The sequence below is a fragment of the Crassostrea angulata genome, chromosome 2, assembly GCF_025612915.1.
Source record: "Crassostrea angulata isolate pt1a10 chromosome 2, ASM2561291v2, whole genome shotgun sequence".
Lineage (NCBI taxonomy): Eukaryota > Metazoa > Mollusca > Bivalvia > Ostreida > Ostreidae > Magallana > Magallana angulata.
This window is the reverse complement of record NC_069112.1, coordinates 26,362,918-26,385,205: the sequence shown is the minus strand read 5'-3', so window position 1 is coordinate 26,385,205 and position 22,288 is coordinate 26,362,918. Positions and strand designations below refer to the sequence as shown.

Here is a 22,288-nt window from a genome sequence, read left to right as displayed (position 1 = left end):
TAAAATAACATTAGAACGAAAAGTTTCCTTCACAAACAGACCCCCTCCCCCTCCCCCGTGTTTCATGCATGTATATCTGCGCCGCCTGTATTGTATTTGTTTCGACTTTTTACTGCATGTAACTATTTCATGTGTACACTCATACAAATTGAACTACGTCGTGAAACATCTGCTAAAGCGGAATTTTAAACATGCATTCCCTTTAAAGGAATGTAATACAGATCTACGGTATCATTGATCAGCTCTGTGAATGTTAATGGGAAAGCATTACGGTACGTGTAGATAAAGTAAACATGATATAATACTTAAAATAGGATATATCGCACCATCTTGTTGATTTCCGAAATAACAAGGCATGAATAAACCTTACTTTTTTGTACGCGAATTGCATTTCCGACAAATACTCTTATACGAACGGAAAGAAAAACGTGATTACATTTCGCAAGCAAATTCTTTAGGGTGCTCCCATATGTACTGTATTCCTTTTTTGCAAAATTGTCATATTACATTTGAACTTAAAAAAAATCTATCAGAAGATTCCGCGGTGTTCGAACAATGTAGAGAGGCCGTCAAGCTGACACGGGTGCGCTATGTGCCCAATTAATATTTAACCCGGATTTGGTTTGGCAGACACACGGTGTCCTGTATTTTCAACCTGCATTCCGTAAATCCGTTCGCCAAAATAACTATGTTATGTGATTTCTTTTCTTGTATGCACCCCCCCCTTAGAAAACAAGAAAAACCTCAAAAATATTATCAAAATAGTGATCTTCTCATATACGTTTACTTTGCGATTTTTTATTGACCGATACTAGATCATCGAACCCAATAATTATATATAACTATATATGCAACTTCAAAAATTAATATTCAATTACATGTAATATTATTTGGTGTTGGCAGACACACGGTGTCCTCTATTTTCCACTTACATTTGTAAACCCATTCGCCAAAAATAACTGTTATGTAATTTGTTTTCTATTACCCCCCCCCCCTTAAAAAAAACAAGAAAAACCTCAAAACTATTATCAAAATAATGATCTTCTCATACACGTTTACTTTGCTAACTTTTATTGACCGATACAAGATTATCGAACCCGATATTTTGGGTTTTTTATAAGGATCCAGGTATCGTCTTTTGAATAAATGTAAATTTTTGCTTGCCATTAAACACACACACACACACACACACATACGTGTAAGCGGTGCCAATCCAACACCTGCATTCCCCACCCTCCAAATTGACACTATCATTTGTACTCACTCAAATTAAAAACGAAAAACACCATTGAACTCATTTTTGTTTCAGGATTGTCATGATCGGTTGCAATTTCTTCTATTTTTACTTTTCTTTACCTTGACTTGGCGCTAGCTAAATAAACACTCGATTTACACATCCAACTGAACACCTCTTAAACACACGTTCAAGTGAACATCTTTATACACACTTTCAATACAACTCCACAAATCCATATACACCCAATCAATTGAACACCCCATTAAAACGCGTCCAAAATCTCTATATCACATATATTCCAGAGTATTGCATTAAAATGAACTTTATTTATTTTACAACAATTGATTTACAACTTATATTATTATTTGTTGGCACGGATGTAAGCGCGAGCGGGTAATTGACGTGGGAGGAAGCCGGAGTGCCCAGAGAAAACCCACGTGTCCAAGCGGGCGACCGCCATACCCTTTCACATCCAAACACTGTCGATCATGGGGATCGAACTCAGGTCGCAGCAGTGATTAGCAAGTGCATTGTCAACTGCGCTTCTTTGAAAGTCAAATATTGCATTAACAACATTAAGAGCTGACGATATGTATGTGTACTCGTTCATGCTCCCTAATTACATGTAGTCTTAGAAAATGTATTTCTTTTTCATTAGCAACATCTGTATATAAACATTTGTCTCTTTTCACAAAGAATTTGATACATGATAGAATTCACTTTCATTTACCATATTATGTAACTTTTTAAAAACATTTGCATATTAATATCTCAATTTAAATATCAATGAAAAAATTAAACAAATGTATCAATCTAATATGGAAAAATAAAGAAAATGAATAGAACATTGATGGCCATTCCGTATACCTGTAAAGCCCCTAAAAATTAAACCTTCAAAATTAATTAAAGCCCTTTTCACAGTTGGCGCACGAGCTGAAGCGACAAAATATTCAAGCGACCGAAAAAATAGATATAGTTAGCAAACTGTTGCCAAACTAATCGCATATGAAAAAGTACTCTATGAAATTCGAACGATTCGGAGCGACCGTTGTGCGACATAAATGCATTGAATCTTGCGATATATATTGCGTCTATATGCAAGTGTTGTACAATGAAAGCGAGTGTTTAAGATAATGCGAAAGGATCGCATGAAAGACCAAATGATCAGACGATTGAACGTGCAGCAATGCCATAGGGCGAACGACGCTCGTCCGATCATGCGTATCATCATACGAATTCTCGTACGAGTCAGAGGGGATATATACTGTATACCGCCAATTTCCGATACCCGTCAGTAGGGATAGTTGAATGCAAGACAAGATACCGCCCGATAAGATTAGAAAAGCAACAGCCAAAACCAAGGTTAATTGTGTCCTAAAACTATATAAGGGGAACTATTCGCCTCAGTTTTATTTTCGCTCATTTTGCTCTTTTTGTCAGTAAGCGGATTAAAACTTGGCAAATTCTAATGTCTCATATCATCTCTATTTTACAACAACATTGTTGGGGCGAATGCAAGGCAAGGCAAACCCGTAAGTAGAAGCGAAAATATCCCGGTGCGAAAATAACACTGTATCTTGTACGTACTAGTGGCAAAGCATGTAAACTAAAACCAAAAATCTTGCATTGATAGTAAAACGTTGCGAGATTACATATTCACGTTAAGCAACAGTCTCATGATCGTTCTTATGAGAGTTCTTTTAATTGACAAAGTTAAACCAACTTTTAATTATAAAAAAAAACACACTTATACCCGTGTCCGGTATTTCAATGATTGTAAAGATAACCGTTCGTTGGTTTGACACGTAGTCAAAGTCAAGAACTGTCTGACTCGTCTATATCACAGCAGATAAAACAAACTGAATTTTATAGATGGTTAGAACTACCTACTGCAGGATTGTATATGTGTCAATTTCAGTCTAAGAAAGATGTTAATGAAGTGTAATGTCAAAGAAAATCTCTATTGTAGTAAGTTTTAAACATTGCTTCATTCTACCCACTTAGTTTACAAATTTGAGTATAATTTTTTCTATTACTCATACATATACAGACTTAAACACGTACATCCCAGGCACGTAGCATCGATTTTCTCTCAAAAATAATTTGGATTACATATGAATCAACATGCACATGGAGTCCCCTCCTCTTTTTGGGAGCACGTAAGAAATTAAAGTAAATTGAAAGAAATTAACAATGAAAATGTGCTATAAATTGATAAATACGCCCCCTCCCATATATAGCAATACATATAATTTTCACGATTTTGAAAATTTGCATTATTCTCCATATTGTCAAGATTTTTTATATAAGGTCCCCCCCCCCCTTCAAACATTATGCAAGCAAAAATTCAATTTCAAATTGTTGAACTTTCCGAATTTAGAAATATTTTCCAGCCGATTGAATTTTGATATTTCTTGTTACCGGAAATGCCGAGGCAGGGAAAGGAAATTCCGAGGTCTGTCTGTCTTGTATTAATAATTTTAAGTAAGGGACCAGTTAAATAATTCAATCTTAACATAGCACGGGAATCACAGATATCCAATTTTGAATTTTTACGATGCACAAAAGAGATTGATAAGTTGAATCAAAATTGATGTCTATATATATTTTAAAAAATCCTCTAATGAAATGTGTGTGTCATTAAAACAAACCTGAAGTGCAATGATTTTGCTTTTGTTTCTTATAGTACCATCAATACAAATAAGTGTCAATAATACAATGTCACATTAAATTAAAAAATTAGACACATCGTAAAAATTCTTCATTTCAAGTCAAATCCGGTTCACCCCCCCCCCCCGGTTTTCGACTAAATAATTCGCCGCCCCAATACGAAGTACCTTCCAAAGCTCTCTCTCTCTCTCTCTCTCTCTCTCTCTCTCTCTCTCTCTCTCTCTCTCTCTCTCTCTCTCTCTCTCTCTCTCTCTCTCTCTCATGTACAAATACTTTATATATGTTTAGTACTTCTAAATGTAGCATGCGGTAATATTGCCAGTGTTTAAAATCGTGTATTTCAATTTTTACTGATCATTGATTGTCTTGTCTCTGATTCGAAGTCCATGATAAAAAGTACTGTGTGTGATATACCTTGTATTGTCTCCTTTGTGTATCAGTACAGAACACATTCTTTTGTTTGTCTGGGATCAAGAAAAACCTCGGAAATAACAGACAAGGCTCAGACTATACACGCGACAGAGTGACCGCGGCGAGGATTGAATATTGGCCACCTATGTATATGTCTTGAAGTATCAAAATAAACAGCTGCAAACGACGGGGAATTACGGTTCACCGGAATTACACCGTAAAATAAAGGAGTTTGAGATTTTATGTTACTATAAAAAGTGATTTCGCCCGGGTCTACATTGAAATCAAATCATAGTAAAGGATATGAATTTTGAACAAGGACTACATTTATAAAGTGATCGCTCAAAATCGGGATTTGAAATATGTATTGTAATAGCGATCAAAATCAGCATGATCAGTTTATTCCATATTTTATTCGGGTTTGTAAATGAAGTTCTATTTCGTTTTCTCTACCTACGAGAGAGAGAGAGAGAGAGAGAGAGAGAGAGGAGAGAGAGAGAGAGAGAGAGAGAGAGAGAGAGAGAGAGAGAGAGAGAGTACTAATACATGGAGTTATTTTTAAAACCTAAAAGCATTTTACTGTGTAAGCATTAGAATAGTTTACCGATCTATTTTTTTCCCATACTGTACAAGAATATGCGATATGATATATACACTGTCTTGTTTCAAATTAGAAATACGGCCGGTAATTGAACCTATGAATGTTCTTTAGTCAATTATGTTCTGATAGGGCGACTAAAATGATTAATTAAATGAATAAAAATGAACATGTTTTTTTATTTTAAAAACATTACATTTTACGGCCGACTACTATTTCATTTCGGAAGAATACTTTAAATGTAAGCGACTTTTTTAAATTTTTGAATGATAAATTTATTTAATTAAAACATATGAGGTCCCTTGCTTTTGGCATGTTAAACCAGTATACAATGTACATACAATAAGTACAGAATACATACTCATCCTTTGTGTTTCTGTATTTTCCCTTTACAATTAATTAAGGATGCTTTTTAAATGAGAAAGTCTGATCATATACAATTGCATCATTAAAATTTTTTTATACCAAATGAATGCAATGTCACTTATGTTTATATTTATTTTTAAATATGATTACGCCAATTGTTGAATAATGAAGGTTTTTTTTTAATTTTCGTATTAAGTGCCGACCTCAGGGTCTCTCAGGGTTTTCTCAGTACCCTCAGTGCAAACCTCAGGGTCTCTCAGGGTTACATCAGTATTTTCAGTGCCGACCTCAGGGTCTCTCAGGGTTTTCTCAGTGTCACTCGGGGTTTCCTCATGGTTTTTTTAAGTCTCAGGGTTTTTTTATTACAGTAAGTGATATATTGATGTAATGCAAATACAAAATATTCCTATGTTGACTTTGACTTTAGTGAATTGTAAAAAAAGTAACACTTTCAAATGGGCATCACTTTTACACACGTTCAACTGAACACCATTCATTTGCAGTGTAATTAAAATGCTTCTGACCATTATAATAATAAGGATTATCCATTCAGATTTTCAAATTAGACTGGGTATCGTGTGTCCACTTAACCATGCTCAATGCATGTGAATATAATGCAAAGTTCCCAATTAACTTTGGGAAAATGACAAAATAAATTTACACTTCCAAATAAGCACCTCTTTTACACACGATCAACTGATCACTTCACACACAGTCCTCAGGTACACGTTCACAACTGAACACCTCAACATCAAATCTATTCATCATCAATGAAATCATTGACACAAATTATATAGCTAAATAATCTACTGCTTTAAGCTCCACACAAACTCATAAGATGCCCGAAAATATTCGTTTTATATGCAAACACATGTAACCATGTTAACAGATAAATATCGCTGCATCATTACATATATTACATATGGGAATGAGTTATCCTCTCCAAAAGATTATTGACATATGTTTGTTTTTGTCATGTATGGTTTTTTTTTTCATTTGATAGATGTATCATCCAATATTGAATATCTTTAAAACAAAATATTAAGAACATTTCGCTACTTTTATCAAATGATGTTTGTTGCCTTAAAAAAAAAAGATGAAGCAATTCTTGATTAGTTGATTCAGATGGAATTTGAAGATATTGGGGAGAAATACTAAACTCGCTACTTTAATTGCAAAATTTAATACAAACTGTGTATATTTTGACTCAGACTTGAGTGAATTGTGAACAAAGTTACACTTTCAAATGGGCATCACTTTTACGCACGTTCAACTGAACACCATTTATTTGCAGTGTAATAAAAATACTTCTGACTTTAATAATAATCAGGATTATCTATTTAATTGTTCAAATTAGACTGGGTATCGTGTGTCGACTTAGCATACTCAATGCATGTGAATATAATGCAAAGTTCCCAATTACCTTTAGGGAAATGGCAAAATAAATTTACACTTCCAAATGAGCACCTCTTTTACACACGTTCAACTGATCACTTCACACACAGTCCTCAGGTACACGTTCACAACTGAACACCTCAACATCATCAATGAAATCATTGAAATTGCATGACACAAATTAGATAGCTATATAATCCACTGCTTTAAGCTCCACACAAAGTCATAAGATGCCCGATAATATTCGTTTTATATATATGCAAACAAATGTAACCATGTTAACAGATAATAATCGCTGCCTCATTACATATATTACATATGAGAATGCGTCAATATTCTCTCCAATAAATCATTGACAATTTTGTTTTTTGCCATACTTGCTTTTCATTTGATAGATGTATCATCCAATATTGAATATCTTTAAAACAAAATAATAAGAACATTTCGCTACTTGCTACTTTTATCAAATGATGTTTGTTGCCTTAAACAATTTGAAGTAATTATTGATTAGATGATTTACATGGAGTTTGAAGATATTGGGGAGCAAAACTAAGCTCGCTACTTTCATTGAACGAATTAGCGTTCCAAAATTTTTCCCTACCATTATAATATTTCATTTTAAATATCGATGATATTTTATTTAATAAATGTATCAATCAAATATGAAACGATAGATGCTCAGTTTTGAACCAAATATCGAAATATCGAAGGCCGTTCCGTAAATAAACATTTAATGAGCTTGTAATTGCCCATTTGAGCTGTAAGCAGTAGTGAACAAACTTTAAACTTACAGTGAGCACTATGTTTAAACGCTTAACTGAATTTAATGAGCGGTTGGTAAACGGTAACGAAGGCAGACCGTGAACTAAGCGCAAACGCACGGCAAAGTAATCCTTTATTTCACACAGAATGCAAGATAAGCGAATTGTTCAAAATAATTCGGGAATTATTCTAAGACTGCAATAAAACAAGAAAAGAGATAAAACATTGAGTTGTTTTTTGTTTTGTTTTATTTACGGAATTAAACAAGAATATGGGTTTTGGATTTTAATGAAAAAAAATCGGCCATATCCAGGTTTATCCAATCGATTGCTCATTTTAGACTGTGAGTCGTTTTCAGATTTTCTCACATATTATATGAATATAATGCAAATACAAAATGTTTCTATTTTGACTTTGACTTGGGTAAATTATCAAAAAAGCACCACGTTTACACACATTCAACCAAACATCGTTTAAATGCATGCAATCTAATTAAAAAGCCTTTGATTTAAGTTATAATCTGGATTATCTATTTCATTGTCTATACCAGACTGTGAATTGTTTACCGGTACATGCAAAATCTAAATATTCCAAGTTGATTTGGGTAAATTATGAGACAAATTACCACTTCCAAATGAGCACCTCTTTTACACACGTTCAACTGAACACTAATAACCCACAATTCCAGTAAAAGACATATTTTGAAATATCTCAGGCTAAATATCGATTAAACAATTGTTTGAATCCACTTTGTGTTAAGAACCAAAGAGCAATGCATCTACCACAGTGGCGTCGTAAGCAAATTGAAAGGAGGATAGACCTATAAAAAAAATCTTGACAAACAAAACAAATGGTCTTTGGTTCTGGTTAGGTATAACTTTGCAAAAAAATGATTGGGGGGAGGGGGGGGGGGGTAAGCCCTCTCCCCAGCCCCTCCCTCGGTGTACTGACGCCTATGTACTGTATATATCCCGTGAAATGTTCCACGTTCCAACTTGCGCTGTGAGCGAACGGTGAGTATCGATGAGCGAATGCAGAGCGAACGGTGACCGATTACTGAACAGAATATGAAAAGCGGTGATAATGAATGGCGATTGAATGCAGACTCTGAACTGAGCGCATGCGCGGATCAAGAACATTTTTCAAGGGGGGGGGGGGGGGTCCGAATTGAAAGTTGGGAGCTACACTACTCATCAAGCCAAAAAAAAAACAACTAAATCCCAAAATCATGAATCTCCTAATCCGTGGGAGGGGGTGGGGACGTAGTATACCTATAAAATTTCATACCCCCCCAAAAAAAAAATTCCCATAACCATGAAATTCCTAATCCGTGGGGGGAGAGGGGGGGGGGGGTGCCGACTACACCTTTAACTGCAATTCTCAATATATCTCTTAATATTTCCGCTTCCGATGCCTTTCCAAAACATATATGTGTTTTCCGGGGGGGGGGGGGGGTTCCAAGGCATATTTGCGATAATTCTAAATTTAATAACTTTTCTTTTTCCCGGGTGGGGGGGGGGGTCCGGACCCCTCCCCCGGCCCCCCTCTAGATCCGTGCATGTAGCGCAATCGTCTTCATTCATTTACAGATTTTAGCAAAAATATGGGCTTTAGATTTAATGAATAAAATTTCGGTCATACTATTGCCAGGTACATGAACATCCATCTGACTGCGCAAATTTCGAAAATAAAGTTACACTTTCAAATAAGCCTTCTTTTACACACGTTCAATTAAACACCATTAACACAATCATCAATTCAATTTCTCAAACCCACACACAACTTAAAACTTCAATAACAAATATTTTAACGATCTCTGAAATTTATGAACAACTCAAAGATTTGATAATTTTCCATACCGTTAAAGACTTCTTGAAACATTGTTGGAATACGGTGAAGGGCGAACTGAGCGCAAACTTAAATGCGAATTTTTGAAAGAATTATCAGTTCGTTGATATTCTTGTTTTACAGTATCTTATTCACTGTAGGTAATGTGTTCGCCTTATTTCCATACCTTCTTAAGATATCAAACCTTTTTATATTGATTAAGAAACGTGCTATCATTATTAGAATAAATACCATAGCATCGGGAAAATTAGCCGCGATTATAGGCATAAAAATTAAAACAGAGTTAATAAAATTACACGCTTTCCTGGTCTTAATAATTTTCCTTATTGTAATTCTTAATTATGCAAAATACATGTATTGACTGACTTGACTTACTGACTTATTCCTGTTCGCTCCTTGGGGAGCATAGGGCCGCAGATGTAATACATGTATTGGTCAGGGTCAATTTCCGCCAGTGCAATTATCGCTTTTTATGTCCAATGCAAGTTTCATAGGTTAGAATAAACAATGAAGTATATGTAAATATATTAGAAACAATTTAATGTAACATGAAATAACGAAGAAAATTCCCAATTTTTGATAGTCTAGTTCTGTGTACCTGTGTTCACAGGCGTGGTTGACAGTCGGTACCTTTACAAAAGCATGGGGGAATGACTTGTACGGGCTACCAGCTTTTGTATTCAATCCACGACGATGTTATTTTTGTAGTACATTGACGACATTTTACTTATTAGAATATACATGTATTTTAACACCAGGTGTATGTGAGCGCGATTAAAGCAAACAGCACAAAATGCGGAAGTTGAACGCGCTTGAGCGCACGGCAAATAATTCGCACGATGAACGAATTGTGAGCTAAATCAAACATATGAGAATAATTGCGTTTTACGGATTGTAATTCAAACGGAGTTGATTAATTACATTGATACATTTATTAATTGATTTCTTCGATATTTTCCGTATGTATTTAGCACAAGTGTTATAAGGATTAAGCAGAATTTGTAAAGCATTGAATAACAAAGTTTATAAGAAATAACACAAAATAAATTAGATTTGCTTCAATTTTCCAGTGGCGTCGGAAACAAATTGAAAGGGGGGGCTAGACTTTTCATCAGAAGCAAAAATATTTTAACACGTTAAAGTTAAATTTAAAAGTGTCCCCAAATCATTAAATTTTTAATCCGTGTGTGGGGGTGGGGGTGGGGGTGGGGGGGGGGGGTGTTGTACAACAATAACAGCCATTTTCAATATCACTCTTAATTTCCTTATTTTTACCTCTATTCCTTACATGCTACCAAAACTGTGGAGGAGGCGAGCAGATTTGTGATACTTTAGCCCATCCCTGATGCTACGTGCCTGATAGTTATGTCAAACTTGGCAAAAAAAGTGGAGGTGGGCTCCCCTCGGTTCCGACGCTTATGCCTTCCTATGAGCTAGACAGTTAGATATGTTACAAAGGAAATGTTATTGTTATAGTAAACATTTTCTCCTTTTAAATGAAAAGAAAGTTATGGGAAACTTAACACACAGTGTAATAAGAACTTGATACATGTATATCATGTATATCATGATCATCGATATCTTGTTCTAATGAAATATCATGAAGCATCGTTATTTTTTTTCCAATTAAATGTGATACTCAGCCTTTAAAAAACATCGTTAGAGTAAAACCCGTTAAATCCTGTTGTTGTTGTTTTCAATTTGACTTCAACGGCTACATAAACACTCAACATATGCTAGTCTTTTACACACGTTCAACTGAACATCTATACATTCTCTCAACCACACACTTTAATTTGCATAAGCAAAATAAAAAGCTGATGCGATCCCCACTCGTAAAATAACTATTGACGGCTAGATTAACACGTCGAAAGAAAATCGCAAAGATGCATACGCATTCCAAATTTGGTCAGATAAGTTATACAGAGGAATTAAATCCGTCTTTTGATGAAATCATACCAGTGTTAATGCGGTTGTGTTTGATGTCCTGTCTGGTCATTTGACAGAATACACCACCAGGTATACAGTGTATATACATGTCATGTATGTATGATATACCTTGAAAACCTAGAAAACTAAAAAAAAATTGCATTTAATCTTAACTTTTATAAAAAGATCATGTGGAAGATCATTAATACCTCTTGGAGCCGATAAACATGTAAGGGCCCATTGCTAATTAAAATTCCTAGTTTAATTCAATTTTAAAAGTAGTCCGTCCTCATTATGAAATTCCATCAAAATACAAGAGCTGAAACATATAATACACCTACTTAATATTTAACAGGACATATTCAGACAGGATAATGCTCCAAACAATATGCAACCTTGATACATGTACTACCGATTTGTTTCAGAGGTTGTGATATTTACCGCTATATGTAAGAGAGTACATGTGCCCCCTTCACTGGATATGTACATGTACGTTTGAAACCCACACACAAGGAACGCAATGCTAGTGGCATATACATTGCATATATGTGTATCATTTTGAATCCAACAGTAATATCGCTTGAAATTTTGAACCATCAAATCAAATATTGAATTTTGAGATTTAAAAAAATTGTCCCTTTTACATGTAGGATCAATTCCTGCTGTAGAATGTCTTTTGAACAAATTATGTTTGCGATATATCGTGAACCTTCTGATTTTTATATCCTATAAGAGAGGAGATACAAACTATTTTTCAATGCAAAATGTTGAATCCCCTTTGATTTTTAATTCTTAACGAAAAGAGGCTTCGATATTAAATATTTTCACCCCCCTCTATTCCGTTCTGGTTTTTTAATCTTATGGGAGAAGGGTTTCAAAATATTTTAGTTGGAATAAAAGGAAGCTTGAATTTTAGATAAATTTGCTTCGTGTCATCTCTCACATCAAATCTGTCCTATACTATAGTCCATGTAAACTCAGAGAGTTTATCGCTAATCCACTAGTATCTTTTTGCAAAACATTAGTAAATTATTTGATTAGTGCCTCCTTCTTTTTTTCAAATGCTTCCATGTACACCTCTCAACCTTTGCTCTGTATCTAGGACCACAGAGCAAACTACCTCCTATATACACATGTATAGCAATAACAAAGATAACAAGTATCATTTACATTTATTGGATCAATTGGTACATGTATATGAATTAATATTCGATCATGAACAAAAACAATTACAGAGGAGGGGCAGTCTGTAGGGTAAGTGTAAAATGCAAACTTATTAACGTAGAATACTCATGTGCATAGGCACTGACCCCCCCCCCCCCCCCCTTCCGCTCAAGAAAATGAAATGGGATATACCGTATACATTTTTCTAGTATATAATTATGTAACCATACCCCATCTGTCAAAATATGCTGCAGTTTACAAAATGAATTAATACAACAGATTTTATGGTGCTTGAAATTATCAGCAAATGCACAAACATATACAAAATGCAATTGTATTTGTACATGAACATGGATGAGTACAAGTAAATCAGTGCACACAGAAACCCATCTATGGTATATAATTCAAACAATACTGTTACTAGGTGATTGTATTATGGCCCCAGGAGACTACTATATATATAAGTAAAAGGAATCAAAGAAAAAAATCTCTTCGTATGTCCTTCATGACAGTAACTGTAAACAAAGAGTGAAAAAAATCATCTTTATGATACAGTGTACCATACACCTGCTTTCAAGATCCAACCTAGATAAAGTAATACAGAATACCTATACACATATTATCAATTCTGATTATATCCATGTCACTACATCAGCTATATATGTATACTTGATTAAAAAAGTCATATACATGTATTTATACATGTACAATCATGCATATGCATAAAAAACAACTGAAATGAATTGAATATATCTAAAGACTGTAATTTTTCCTTTACTTATAGGATCATCAAATTTTAAACTGTCTGACTTATATTTGTTAAATAATGCTTAAATGGTATACTAGGTTCATATTTGGCTATTGTGTTGACAAAGCTATTATCAACCACGTGTAAATTCAATCAGAATTAATATGTCTTTCCAGTCATCAAGAAGTCTTGTAAAATTCTTCATAATGATACTTTTAGTAATTAGGTAGGAGTCCTATACATGTAGCTTGGTGCTGACCCTGGACTGTGGCAAAACTGAGACGGTGGACCACTGCTGCCTTCCCACATTGTTGCTCAGAAAACCGGTACCTAGAACATAAAAAAATTACAAAAAATCAATATTATAATTATAAATACTGACAATCAGTATTTCACAAACATAGCATTAATTTACATGCATATAATAGTTTTCTTAAAATGTTATTTTTATGTACTTATAGTGGTACATGTACATGAAAGACAGTACACTTATATTTGCTTTATTACATGTAATATATATACAAGTAAATATACGACTATGTGTATACCAAGCTGCATACAAATCAGTACAGAACTGCCAAGTTTTAGAATAGCTAGAGGTATAGCAGCCTCTTTCATAAAAAAGCTGTACACTTGTACATGTAGTATTTACTCTACACTCGATGTAAATCAAGACTTAAGGTGGTATGGGACACTTTCTTGTTGTGATGTACTATTCATATAGTTTTTTCCCAAACTGCCACCAAACAGCGTAGCGTAGTGGGCGGTTAGATGGTTAACTTTTTTAAAACATACAAGTATATTTTGGTTAAATATATGGTAAAATTTGAAAATTCTAAACCGGTTAAAGTATTATAATTACATGCTTTTAATACTGACAGATGTCCAATAACACCTTATGGTGGTATGGCACACCTCCATTAATCTGGCATATTTCTGATCAAAATGAACAATAAATTAAGTAAGATTCCCCCCCCCCCCCCCCCCCCCCCCCCCGAAATTGTAACCTAACAGCATTATAGCGCAATTAGTTAGAGCATTAACTACGAACCTGTCGATAAGTCATGAGTTCAAACCCGCTGGGGCTTTGAAACTTTAAACATTTCCAAAATTTAAAAAAATTGTTTTCTGGTTAAATATTGTGAAATATTATTTATCATAAGGTTGTCATAAATTTTGTTGTGAATGAATAAAAATGCAGAGGCTATAATAGACTGCTGTGAATTGTATGATACACTTTTTGTGCATTTCTACATGTGAAATCAATAAAAATCATGCATAATAAATATTGATAATATCACCAGTATTAACAACAGCGTCTGTGTAAAGGAAACCAGTGGTTTTATTTTTGTCACAATATATTTCACTTAATAATGTATGATTCTATTTTAAGTTGATTACTATTAATACATTAAATCCATGAGAACTATCGAAAGGAATGCAGATCGTGACGTTTAAAAGTTAACTATGACATCATATCGTATGAGGTACAAACAAGTAGCTCGCAGGTTTACTGCTTGTGAGAAAGCCTTCCCTGAGAACTGCTTGTGAGAAAGCCTTCCCTGAAAATTTATAAGATTTGTCTGCGTGGTTATAATGTTATAATGTTTCAAACACAGTGTCCATGATAAAATCATTGGCAACGCCATTTCAATGAAATATACATAGTAAATTGCATATCTTAAACGGAAAACACATTTCAGAACTACGATTCAAACTTTTAAACGATTTAGACGTACTTAATTGTACTCAACACAACAACAGAAGAGATAATGTTGAATCAATTCATAAAGAATAATCAATATGTGTTCGCGGCCAATTTTTCGCAAAACAACTTCAAATATTGAAAAGATTTTGCAAAACCCTATATTATCATCATAACGTAAGCCCGACGTCATCATTTTCTTACGTCTGAGAACCAAAAAATAAAAATGAGTTGATTGACAAGACTAGCATATTTACTCATCATTAGAACATGTAAATACCCTGAGTCAATAAATGCAAAATTAATAACCATACAACTCTTGTCATAATCAGTTTGTAATCGCATACATTTATTAGCTAAAGCCAAATAAATTTTAATAGAACCTCTAGTTAGATCAGTGGTTGAAAATACAGAAGTTATAATTGTAATTAAAGAAGCGAAGCTTATGCATACGATTTACGGCAATTTATTTTCTTGTCTAAATATGATTTTAAATAGAAGAGTTCCAACGCACAATCATACCTTATTAAACAAAATGTAACAATGTATTTCACCTGATTTTAAATGGTTAGCATGTGATAATTATAAATGTTTATATAAACTACATGTAAGCTTTTTGAGATATTTCCTTTTATGTTTTTAGGGATCATTTGTCATTTAAAAAAAAAAAGTATGGGTTTGCTATGACCGATTGATGGTCAACACTTTATGTTAAATTCTATTGTGACATCAGCAAACCCGAGAGCTACCTTAAATCGGGAAGCCTTTACATACCTGCATTTGTAGTCCCCTATCTGTTTTTGTACATGTCAGTCACTCTCTCTCTCTCTCTCTCTCTCTCTCTCTCTCTCTCTCTCTCTATCTTTCTCTCTCTTGGGAATTATGTTAGGAAACAGCATTTCAAATTTTGGACAATATGTGTATTTCATAGCATTGATAATTATACAACTGATGTTAAGCCGAGCTGTTCTGTGATTGGTTGAGCATTTAAGCTGATAACAATTTTTTATTTTAACAGGTTGTTTTCTTTTGTCAAATACTTATATTATACATGCAATGCTTAGTTTGATTGCTCAAAATCATCAATTTATCATCAACCATTCAATAAATTAATCACATTATAAAAAAGATGCATGTGTTTATCAAAATCCAGCTTTGTATATTTTGCTAATACAGTTATACTTCGATATGTCGAACACTGAGATTTCAAATACAATAGTAAGTGTCGAAGTGATTTTTAGGTCCCAACCACTTTTTGAAGTATATCACCCTCGATATCATAAATACTCGGATATCTCGATCTATCTAAACAGTCCCATCTAGTTTGAGATAGGAAGTTTGACTGTAATTAAATTTAATGCATTAATGTGATTAATTTTAAGAATAATTTAACAAAAAGACATGTTTATTATTTTACTCTGAAAAGTTATTTTATCTATTTATGCATATTTCCTATCTTACTTTATTATCAATCTATTTTTTTCCTCTCATTTCCAATTCAAATTGTTTTATTTTGAAAAAAAATGTTGGGGACAGGTCGTGTACAAAAGATAACCACATTTTAAATGAATTTGAAAAAAAATTACAGTTAAGATTAGTTTTGATTTTTTATAATTTTATATAAATACCAAATCTTCGACTTTTAGAGTTCTTTCAAAATTTACAAAAGTACATGTCATAGCAAACAGAACTTGTGTTATGGGCTATAATTAATATGCACTCAAATAAGGCTAGCCGATCTGATAAAAAATTAACTAGTACTTTATTAAAGTTAGGTTGTTTTTTTTGGAGGGGGGGGGGGCATAAAAAATATGAAAACTAATTTAAATGTTGCATGCTAAGTAATTCAAGTTAGGTAATGGGTTGAAAATTACTTTCAAAGTGTTTACATAAACCTGCTATACAAATTGAAATGATTTGAACCTCTCTGCTTGGAAGCTAAAGAGAGAGAGAGAGAGAGAGAGAGAGAGAGAGAGAGAGAGAGAGAGAGAGAGAAGAACCACTGGACAGACATACAAACTGAGATAGTAAGACTACATATTGCTTTACCGGTACTTATATATAATATATGTATATTAATACCGTACTCTAATCAAAACTTTGTTTTAATCTATTTCTGGAAAATGACTTACCAGCTCAAGATAGGTTTAGTCCATTGATACACAAAGTGACATATTCACTTCTGTTCAGACTCCTAATTTTTATTCTGCATTAGACCTCTTGAGAAAAATCCCATGAAAATCTCTATTCTTTGTCCAAATATGTGGGTAAGATCCATCTTTGAGCAAGTATCAAATACTGATAAATCTGTTCAAATAAATAAATGGATGCATGTCAACATTGAAACTTTTTCCCTTACCATTTCATTACATTTTTAAAAAATTAATTAAATTAAAACAGATTTTATTGTGTAATTCCTATTTCAAACATATTTGAAACATAAACTTCAAGGTAATAGATGATTTATATGTATAAGGGATGTCCATTTTACTCGGTTGACTTAGTCGATTAATTGGAGCATTAAGTCGAGCAATGGTTAAGTACTCATTGATTTATTTGAAACTGTGTGGGCTCTTTTAAAATCAAATAATGCTACTTATATAATAAGTAGCTTCCAGCTCCTGCACTATGTATCAAACCCTGACTACTATTTAGGCAAATACATGCACAAAGCACAACATAATACTATTGTTATTATTATGCAGACTGTTAAATATACTGACATGCTTTGCTATAAGTAGCTGTGACGTCTAAGTGTTGACTAGTCCCTAAAATTAATCACCGGAAAAGCAAGCGTTTGTTGTTTTTTTCTTCAAATTAATCAATTGATTTGATTGTTTATTTAATCAACAAGTTGTTGTAAAATTAAAAGTCAACAAAGGTTTATATGTTCTTTTCAAGAAATGAGAGACGTTTGACCTTACCGAGAAAACTCGAAATGTTTAGCAGACGAAATCTCATTGAATTTTTTTCTTGTACATTCATTATCAAGTGTCATTTAAAAAAATGTTTTTGTGATCCTCATGTAGAATTTCTTTGACAAATATGTTCAATCAATTTGTTCAAAAGTTTATCAGAAACTTTAACTTTAAAATTACCATCAATAATGAAGTGTTTTAAAAAGATTAATAATTTTAATTGCTTGATGTCAGTCGTATATATCTACGTTTTTTATATATAGATACCGTCCATTCATTATCAGCTAATATAGCGTAGCGGTAACGCATTGGGCTTCATACTGGAATGATTGTAGCGTCGTGATTTCGAAACCCGCTGTCGTGCTTGGAAGTTTATCATTGAAAACATTTGCCGTGCTATGGAATGCACCTAAAGTTTTATGCTATAAGGCAGCAATGGCGTTCCATACCGTGCTCTATTTCGGCTATATGCTTACGCTATATAAATCTTTTGTATATTATGCGAAAATAAATAAGTATTGAATATATAGCGACAAACTGACATAAGGCATAATAATGTCACATACAGTAACACCATGTCATAAACTCAAAAGCATTAATAGTTTTAAAAACTTTTGATAATTTGCATCGGATGCATGATTTCAAATAAGTTGTAAAGTTATTGTTATGAAAATATTCATTAGCAAATGTCATAGCTTTTTATACCTTTTTCTTAATCTGATGCTTACACATAATTGAGGTCTGTCCATATCATCTTAGACAAATCAAATGTGACCTGTTTCATGTTATGTCATTGTCCCGTGCCAATCAAAGATTAATTATTAAAAAAACAAACGCCTTGAGATGACATCTTTGCAAGTTGAGGATTTAAGATCCATTCTGCTCCTCTTCACAAGGCAATGGTTTATCATAAATCCTTGACTTGCGAAGATGTGAGATTAATATATATACTGATGATTAATACATGAATACTAAAATGATTATACAATTATCTAATCCAATACATAACTGATTTGGAGTGCTATTCTACTAGTACTGACTGATTTTATTTAACTGGAAGAGGGCAGAGATTGTTATGCTACGACATACTGGTATATGTCAGTGACACTGCATGTATAGATTTATTTCTCTGATATCGGCAAATACATGTATACTGGTGTGCGACCAGTTCTCATCGAGTACCATTTCTCGCCAGTACATTGTGATGTCATATATCAACATATAAAATCATATACGAAAAATGACATCACAATGTACTGGCGAGAATTGGTTGCACGTCAGTACAGTTTTTAAACATTTCACAAGTTATTTTTGTAAAGGTAGTGAAAAGTATTATTTATTTATCAATTATATGTAAAGATGCATGAAATTATTTCCTAAATGTCTTAAAAGGTACATGTAAAATATATCATAACTTATAGGATCAGGATGAAACATACTGAGCAGTATCTGCGACAGTGCTTGTTTTAATAATAAAAAAAGATGCATCTTTCCACAGATTGGATTTTCAAGAACACCTGCATGTACATGTATAAACAAACTATTAACTGAATAAATTAAAGACTTTACATTGAATTATAGGGCCTAGCATGAATTACATGTATATTGAACATACAAAAGTAGCATCTTGTCACCATGGTCAAGATTACATAAGAATTAAATCCTTTCCACAACAAAGTGACAGCTTGTAGAGAAAATTCGAACAATTAACATAACAATAACAGCTGTAGGCAATTTTCTCAACGTGTTGTACATTTATAAACACGAACGACCACCTTATAATAGGAATCATGTACTCACCACTAAAAAAAACAACTGTCCCAGACTCTTAATTTGATATATAATCTCCGAACACATGACTTCCTTCGAAAATATAGGTTTTACGGTGTTTTGACCAATGGCTGATTCGCCCCGGGTCATTTTATCCTAACTATTTTGATGTATACTTACTTGTACATTATCGCGGTGGTATCAGTTTCATGATGTGATTTATTCATATACGCTCAGAATTTTGTTTTACATTTTAATCTTTTCTAAGAGTGCATGGAAGAATTGTACATGTACACAGAGGCATACTATTATGTTATTCATGTCTCTGTTCAGAGCGAATATGATATTTATTCCATAAAATTAAGCACTAGAGGAGGACAAATAGCTTCTGTTCTCATATTTTGAAATTTTAGTGTTGTTGAGAAGTAAAGTTGAGATAAAACTTTGAATATTGTTACAAAACATTGCATTTGATGTTTATAATTTATATACATGTACAATGTATATGTGTATATCTATTTTAATTTTTTGTTCCGTTTTAAATTTTGTTTTATTTACAAAGTAAACTTGTAGTCAAACAACAAGAAAGTAAAACTTAGTATGGCATGTCCAGATGTAGTAAATTACATCGTAAATCTGGCATGTACAATGTATGTACATGTGTTAGTATATATATCTCTATGAATAAACCTACACCATCTAAAAGGGTTACAGATCAATTTGACCATGTTTACTATAACTTTGTTCTAAAGCTTCTTTAAATTTATTTTGTTTTTATATTTAACCAATATAGCTTCTGCCTTCTCCAAAAATATGATTAATGAAATGCTAAAATTTCAATTCTTATCATTATTTCTGTTTTAACAACAACAACAACAACCCCCCCCCCCCACCCCCCACCCTCCAAATACCATTTAATATATGAACTACATTATTCAAAGATAAATCTGATGAATTGTTATGTATGACGTGGTAATACATGTACAAATTTGGTGTTATATGTATCCTCAGCATGTATATGATTTATAATCAGCGAGACTTAGAGTCAGAGTGAGTGAATCCATTGCTTCAAAATGATTATATTAAATAACAACCTTGTCCTGTTTGTATCTGTCCATGTTTATATCATTGATTATTTTTCATATTCTATAACTGTCTGATCTTTGAACACGTTCACCAACACTTCTTTTGACCAATAAACAAGCACATTGCATTGTAAAAAAAAAGTTAGTAGCAAATTCACAAGGGACGAAAGCACCCGTTACCTATATCGAAAGTACTCTGTCGATTTTAATCCATTGTTTAAAAAAATAGCTACATTTCTCATTTTCTTCAAGAACTAGACATATAGTAAAGCGGTTTTCATAAAAGAAAACACAAATGCAAAATAGAATAATTATTACATTACTTCAATAGAATGGTTTTGCTGTATCGTCTGACCAGGCAAAACCACCGTACATTTACACTTTATATTGTATTGAAGCATAGTTTTACGAGAATAATCCTGTAATTCATTGTTAAAACATACCTAGCATTTATCTTCCTAATTTACTTTTTTCTCCTTACTTTCAGACCGTAGAAAGTTTCCATTGGAAACGGAAGACGTTAATCATATGAATATAAACAAATGAGTCTATAGCTAGATCTAGTGTTATATTTATATATTGTTTGTTATCTTTTGCCTTGGGCTTATATAATCCACATTTTTTTCAATGCTTATATATCTAAATGTAGACAATTTTAAACATCGTCTAAGTAAACAAACACGATATAATGAAAACGCATTATCAATATTAGAATATAAGTCGTTGTTTTAACCAAGTGGGAATAAATGATGTAGATTTTAGTACAAAAATTATCTATTATAAATGTTTTACAATGTAAATATTTTGTTAATAGATAGAATCTATCCAGCTCGTAGTTTAGAAAAGGAAATGCATTCGTGATTTGTTGTTAAAAAACAGTTTTAGAAGCGATACACGTGTATCATTAATTGATTTCTTTAAGCCATCATTCGAAACTAAATCATAGAATTCAAAAACTTACCTTTAAACATCACTGTGACATCAAATATCCAAGGAACATGTCACTTGTAGGTCACAACATATTTCACTTCCGCCATTATAAACAACTTTCGATATGACATTTGCGCATGCGCAGATTTTTCTGTGTAAAGGGGGAAAATGGAGCATAAAATTTCACACACACTGTGTGAAAAAAATTAGGAAATTGGTGTCAAAGAAACACTCATACTTTTTTTATTTTTTCTGGTGGAATTTAGTGAGAGGAACACGAAAATGACGTTATTTCAACTGAACACCTGAGTTCGGGTGTCCATTTGATTTTCAGGTGATAAGTTGATTGGTGTGTAAACTTGGTATTCGGCCAACTTCACAGGGCTTACAAACACACACACACACACACACACACACACACACACACACACACACACACACACACACACACACACACACACACACACATACTTGTATAATGTCGAAACTCACTACACCAGACTTTACACCTGACATTCGCTACACCATGTTCTAGTTATGCTATTCAATATATATTAACGTGTTTCTGTAAAATAGGGATTTTATTTACTATTCTGCTACTTAAAACAAGGAAAATCGAACTCTTTAAGTTCATGATTTTACACCTTGTATTCACTACATTAGGTCACATGACTCATTGTGAATACACACTGGAAATTCACTACAGTGTGTAAATCATCCTAATTTACCTGAAAGTCACTACATCTAATAAT

At 33.2% G+C, this 22,288-nt stretch overlaps 1 long non-coding RNA gene across 2 annotated transcripts; it reads right to left on the bottom strand.

Annotated features, from left to right (window-relative positions):
- Positions 1–12,376: 12,376 nt before the first annotated feature.
- LOC128171045 (uncharacterized) lies at positions 12,377–21,954 on the bottom strand. Of its 2 annotated transcripts, none has more exons than XR_008241992.1 (3): positions 21,568–21,954; positions 16,966–17,140; positions 12,377–13,458 (listed from the first exon to the last, which is right to left on the bottom strand). It is a non-coding gene; the product is annotated as an uncharacterized LOC128171045 (long non-coding RNA). The 2 variants fall into 2 exon arrangements; XR_008241991.1 differs by lacking the exon at positions 21,568–21,954 and adding an exon at positions 19,552–20,257.
- Positions 21,955–22,288: the final 334 nt, after the last annotated feature.